Source organism: Coenobita brevimanus, chromosome 60 (genome assembly GCF_032717465.1).
Source record: "Coenobita brevimanus isolate Jiangsu-jjx chromosome 60, ASM3271746v2, whole genome shotgun sequence".
NCBI classification, from domain to species: domain Eukaryota; kingdom Metazoa; phylum Arthropoda; class Malacostraca; order Decapoda; family Coenobitidae; genus Coenobita; species Coenobita brevimanus.
Window position 1 is genome coordinate 25,829,379 of NC_137013.1, and position 6,950 is coordinate 25,836,328.

Here is a 6,950-nt window from a genome sequence, read left to right on the forward strand (position 1 = left end):
GGGACATCACAATCCTGGGCCACAGCCACTGGCTCACTAGACAACTGAGGAGCTGGACACACTTGACTTCCACCAATATCATTTCCAAGTAAGAAAGTTACACCTGACATTGGGAGTGTCTCAACCAACCCAACCATAACGGAACCATTAACAAAACCAGACTCTAAATACAGTCTGCACAGAGGGACAGAGAAGTAATTATTCCCTACACCTTGCAAGATTACAGTTTCATCAGAGGAATTAACATTAGAGCCTAGAACACTGGTTTGCATAAGGGATTGGCAAGCACCTGTATCACGATATATTTTAACTGATTTCCTGTCATTACTGTCCAGAGGACTGACAAAACCATCAGACAGGAAATTAGCACATGAACTCTTGAGAGTGTCACCCACGTTACTGCTCAAAAGAGGAGCTCCATCATGAGAATTTAATTTACCCCTCAAAGCAGGTTCAGTTAACTCAGTTAAAGAATTCTGGGAACTCTCAAGAGTGGACACTAGACCAATTGACTGAATATTTAGAGACTCCTTTTTGTTCACATCACGCTGTCTCCTGAAACATTTCTCCGTAGTATGACCAAGCTTACTACAATAAGTACAGCTCCGGACAGATGAAACGGCTACACCCCATCCACCAGCGACTTGGTTTGGGTCTCAGTGGTTCTGGTAACAGTTGCAGGTGGAGGGAGGGGGGATGTGGGAGGGTGAGGGGGGAAGTGGGAGGGTGAGGAGGGGAGAAATGTGGGCGGAGTTCTATAGGGGGTAGTGTGGGAGGGTGAAGAAGCAGCACAGTCTGGCTGGTGGGAGGGGGAGACGAATGGTTGGGTAGCAGAGACGAGAGTCTGCTGGAGGGTAAGACAGGTGAGTGTGATTAGATGAAAAGAAATTACAAAAAATGAATTATTATCATATCTGCTGCATATATTGCATTTTATCTACTAAATAAAAACACTGTCTATTATTCACCACCGTATTTGGGTATCCTACTCATTATTATTATCCTTTGGATTTTAGGCAATAAATAAAGATATTGGACGGTCTTTTGGACCCGAACCAATTTTTTCATAACTTTTTTCATTCTGCTATTTCCGTATTCCTATTATCCGTCGTGCTTGAGGTCCCCTTTTTTATCACTTTCTCCTACGCCCTACATTTTTTTTTAGGCATAAGGCAGTTTAACTTTCTCTTTAAATAACCATATTTGTCAACAAATATTCCTTTCATTAATCTATTTAATTACCTGTTTTCTTTCAATATACATTTGTCTAATAATGGGTGTTACACCTTAATTGGCGCCGCTATTTGACGTTGTGAATAAATTTGGTCTAAATTTACGCATATATTGCAGTCTCTCTCAAGTAGGCTGGCAACCTCACACATCCTCCCCCCTGCTTTCTCCTTCTCTCGCTACCCGTTCCCTCCTTTCCTTTTGTAGTACTGTTTATCTATTCTTTCTCATATTTTTAACCTCATTCCTTCTTACAAACTTTTAGTGCCATAGGAATTTCTCCCTTATCACCTACAGTCCTACATGAAAGTGGAAAAAACTGCCATCGGGAAAAGAATAACTGGAAATTTATGGCGAAGGTTACGATATTAGTTATTTAGAATGAAAGTGTTGGCAGATACGCATTCTTGACGTGATTATCACAGCCACAGCATTTCGCCTTCATAAAACAGAAGGACTATAGGTTTCATGCATTACCTCCTTACGTCCAGCATTACTGTGCAGAACGCCATGTATAACACATTAAGGACCACAAGGACAGTAATGGTAATCATCGTGATTCTCATGAATCTCTCCATAGGCTATTGAAAACAGTGCTTTATGCTCAACTTCAGAAATATGTTCTCATCATGGCAATGATAGGCAAACATAATATAAATAATATATGCAACCAAATTATCATTTATTATACAACAAAGCTCAAACTGTCTCCGTGCTACCTGAAAAAAATTAAATACCTGAATATATATATATATATATATATATATATATATATATATATATATATATATATATATATATATATATATATATATATAAAATCATACAGGCTCTACACTTATGAAATCTAACATCGAGTAACCCTATATGCCCAAAGTAATTTCCTCTGCATGGACTGACGTTGTAACGAAACTGGTTGTCCCCCTGCAGTATTTATTAATATATTTTTATGGTCATGTATGACTGAATAGTTTAGTTTATATAAGCGAAAACCTCATAAATAATACTCACCGAGTATTATTCCTTCTCCAGCAGTTGCGCCTTCAGTGACACACTTCGAAAAATCCTCTGGCTTGTCAACATAACGTTTGCTAGGGTCCTGTGATGCAACCCTGCTTCGTGCAATACTCTTCTCATAGTCTTTTCGCTGATATCATGGTCTGTGCATCGGTTTCTGTGGCGTGTAGTGCAACATGGTGGTTTCCGTGTGGTAGGTTGCCATGCTAGTTAGTGTCCTCTGCTTTACCCAACACAATAAATTTTAGATCAAACAGTGTTGTTCATGGTTATTTAATATATATATATATATATATATATATATATATATATATATATATATATATATATATATATAGGATCATGTATTTAATTTCTTCAGGTTACATGTGATTGTGTGAGCTGGTTACACCCTTGAGACTGCAGCACGGAGACAGTTTGAGCTTTGTTGTATAATAAATGATAATTTGGTTGTATATATTGTTTTTTTTATCTTTGCCTATCATTGCCATGATGAGAACATAATTCTGAAGTTGAGCATAAAGCACTGTTTTCAAAAGCCTATGGAGAGATTCATGAGAATCACGATGATTACCATTACTGTCCTTGTGGTCCTTAATGTGTTATACATGGCGTTCTGCACAGTAATGCTGGACGTAAGGAGGTAATGCATGAAACCTATAGTCCTTCTGTTTTATGAAGGCGAAATGCTGTGGCTGTGATAATCACGTCAAGAATGCGTATCTGCCAACACTTTCATTCTAAATAACTAATATCGTAACCTTCGCCATAAATTTCCAGTTATTCTTTTCCCGATGGCAGTTTTTTCCACTTTCATATAGTAGGACTGTAGGGGATAAGGGAGAAATTCCTATGGCACTAAAAGTTTGTAAGAAGGAATGAGGTTAAAAATATGAGAAAGAATAGATAAACAGTACTACAAAAGGAAAGGAGGGAACGGGTAGCGAGAGAAGGAGAAAGCAGGGGGGAGGATGTGTGAGGTTGCCAGCCTACTTGAGAGAGACTGCAATATATGCGTAAATTTAGACCAAATTTATTCACAACGTCAAATAGCGGCGACAATTAAGGTGTAACACCCATTATTAGACAAATGCATATTGAAAGAAAACAGGTAATTAAATAGATTAATGAAAGGAATATTTGTTGACAAATATGGTTATTTAAAGAGAAAGTTAAACTGCCTTATGCCAAAAAAAAAATGTAGGGCGTAGGAGAAAGTGATAAAAAGGGGGACTTCAAGCACGACGGATAATAGGAATACGGAAATAGCAGAATGAAAAAAGTTATGAAAAAATTGGTTCGGGTCCAAAAGACCGTCCAATATCTTTATTTATTGCCTAAAATCCAAAGGATAATAATAATGAGTAGGATACCCAAATACGGTGGTGAATAATAGACAGTGTTTTTATTTAGTAGATAAAATGCAATATATGCAGCAGATATGATAATAATTCATTTTTTATAATTTCTTTTCATCTAATCACACTCACCTGTCTTACCCTCCAGCAGACTCTCGTCTCCGCTACCCAACCATTCGTCTCCCCCTCCCACCAGCCAGACTGTGCTGCTTCTTCACCCTCCCACACTACCCCCTATAGAACTCCGCCCACATTTCTCCCCTCCTCACCCTCCCACATCCCCCCTCCCTCCACCTGCAACTGTAACCAGAACCACACACCCAAACCAAGTCGCTGGTGGATGGGGTGTAGCCGTTTCATCTGTCCGGAGATGTACATTTACTTTTCTGAAATCTAGAGGTGGAGCTTGTATTTACTTCCTGAGAAATATCATCTTTATTCTCTTTCCTGTTACCTGTACTCTGAGTAGAGGCAACGTACTTACTCTCAGCTTTCCTTTTTTCTCTAGAATATCTCTTGTGAGTGAGAACATATTCATCAGCTAAAACTGCAGCATCAGACAAATTATCTATTCTTCTCTCATCAAGATATAGACTTACATCTTTACTAATACACCTTTTGATGTCCTCCAGCAAAATCATCTGCTTAAATTTACCAAAATCAGAATCCACATTCTTAGAATTTAACCACTGCTCTAACAGATATTCTTTGATTTTTGCATACTCAACATGGGATTGCTTATCTTGCTTATAAGTTGTCCTAAATTTTACTCTATAGGCTTCAGGAACAAGCTCATAGGCCTTAAGAATCAAGCTCTTAACTACATCATAATTATCAGATTGATCCTGAGGCAAAGATGCATAAGTTACTTGAGCTTTACCGGTGAGAACAGTTTGAAGGAGTACTGGCCAATATTTTTTGGGCCAATTAAAACCTGTAGCTACCCTCTCAAACAACTGAAAATACTTTGTTAAATCAGATTCATTAAAAGGAGGGACAAGTTTAACATCTTTAGCCACATCAAAATCATCAGAGCTAGATGATCCAGTTCCACCTTGTTTCATGCGATACTCATGGTCTGCCTGAATCCTAGCTAGTTCAATTTGTGCCTGAGCCTGTGCCTGTGCCTCCTGAATACGAGCATTTGCCTGAAATTCAGCCTCTTGAATACGAGCATGAGACTCCGCCTCCTTAGCCTGAGACTCAGCCTTCTTAGCATGAGCCTGAAACTCAGCTTCCTTAACACGAGCCTCCTGCAGAGCTAGCTGTAACTTAGCTATTTCAATCTGCGTTTGCCCATTTGTAGGAGTTACATTATACAAGCTTTTATTAATCATGCCAACAATTTGATCTTTATAATGATGAGACTGAACTGCAATTCCCAATTGTTGAGCAACAAGCTTAAGGTCAATCTTTGTTCTGTTTTCTACATCACACACTGTTTGCACATTTGACAAAAAATCTTTGGCTTCATCAAGTGCAGTAATAGTAGACATCATGAATAAATCACAGTCGCAAAATATCAAGCAATATCCTTATGATAATATCCTGAATATCCTGATAAGAGGTCGCCAAATTTATGTTACGGAACAGAGAAAGATAATGTACACTTTAAGTGAGAATACGAAAAATCACTACTGTCCCGTAAAGTTCCAGGTTCAAAACAAAAGAGTTAGGTAAAATTACAAGTTAAAGTTTAATGCTCAAACTAACAACAAAACATTCAGGACTCATAAGGATAATGTAATGGCAAAAACAGGTTAAATATATGGTTAACTGCAATAGCCTCTATTAACACGACATTAGCATGAGTAAATTTATCTAAGTCAGCCCTGATAAAATGAGAAAACACTCGATAATGCTCAGTTAACGCAAGATATATTATTACAGATACAAAATATTATTATCACTGGCTGACAATATGAATTACAAAAACTTCACTAGGCCCAAGAATTAACACCCGATGCTACACAGTACAAGAAAAAATGCAATAACAGTTGTACTCAAATTACACAGCTGCTACATGGTTGGAGACTTCCTGAACACTCACAATAATAACAACTGTACAGGGAAGGACAGAGATGTGAACAAAATGAGGAGTAGATCTAAGTGGCAATAATGCAGAGACTGAGCTCATTATATACGGGCCAGCAGAGCTTGATACAACTTGTAAGAAGGACGCGCAAATGAAGCCATGGGGACAAAGAGTTGACAATCCTGCTCTGAACAATAGAAAGAACGACTTACTCTACTATAAGGGAGGAGGGGGGATGTGAGGTAGAACACGCTCGTGATCAAACATGCAGCATACTGTACGTTAGAATTACACAAAGGATGATGAAATCATAGGCTGTGTAACAATATATATAATTATATATATATATAATTATATATATATATTATATATATATATATATATATATATATATATATATATATATATATATATATATATATATATATATATATATATATATATATATATATATATACAACGGCCATACCACGTTGAGTACCACCACTTCCCGTCCGATCAGCGAAGTTAAGCAACGTTGGGTCTGGTTAGTACTTGGATGGGTGACCGCTTGGGAACACCAGATGCTGTTGGCATCCCTACTGTCAAGTGGGGTTGGTGGAGGATTAGTGCCCCTCCCTGTAAAACAATTAACTCTAAGCCATTGGCCACCCCGTTTGGGATACATGGTGTTTGGCAATGAATGTATGAATATATATATATATATAGATAGATAGATAGATATATAAATATAATTATATATATATACATATATATATATATATATATATATATATATATATATATATATATATATATATATATATATATTGTTACACAGCCTATGATTTCATCATCCTTTGTGTAATTTTAACGTACAGTATGCTGCATGTTTGATCACGAGCGTGTTCTACCTCACACCCCCCCTCCTCCCTTATAGTAGAGTAAGTCGCTCTTTCTGTTGTTCAGAGCAGGATTGTCAACTCTTTGTCTCCTATAGCTTCATTTGCGCGTCCTTCTTACAAGTTGTATCAAGCTCTGCCGGCCCCTATATAATGAGCTCAGTCTCTGCATTATTGCCACTTAGATCTACTCCTCATTTTGCTCACATCTCTGTCCTCCCCTGTACAGTTGTTATTATTGTGAGTGCTCAGGAAGTCTCGAACCATCTAGCAGCTGCGTGTAATTTGAGTATAACTGTTGTTGCATTTTTTCTTGTACTGTGTAGCATAAGGTTAATTCTTAGGCCAAGTAAAGTTTTTGTAATTCATGTAAGGTTCTTATTGTCAGCAATCATTAATAATAGTTTGTATCTGTAATAATTTATCTTG

The 6,950-nt window shown here is 37.5% G+C and overlaps 1 non-coding gene across 1 annotated transcript; it reads left to right on the forward strand.

Annotated features, from left to right (window-relative positions):
• The first annotated feature begins 6,095 nt into the window (after positions 1-6,095).
• Positions 6,096-6,215, forward strand: LOC145403514 (5S ribosomal RNA). The gene has a single exon (XR_013898031.1). It is a non-coding gene; the product is annotated as a 5S ribosomal RNA (ribosomal RNA).
• Positions 6,216-6,950: the final 735 nt, after the last annotated feature.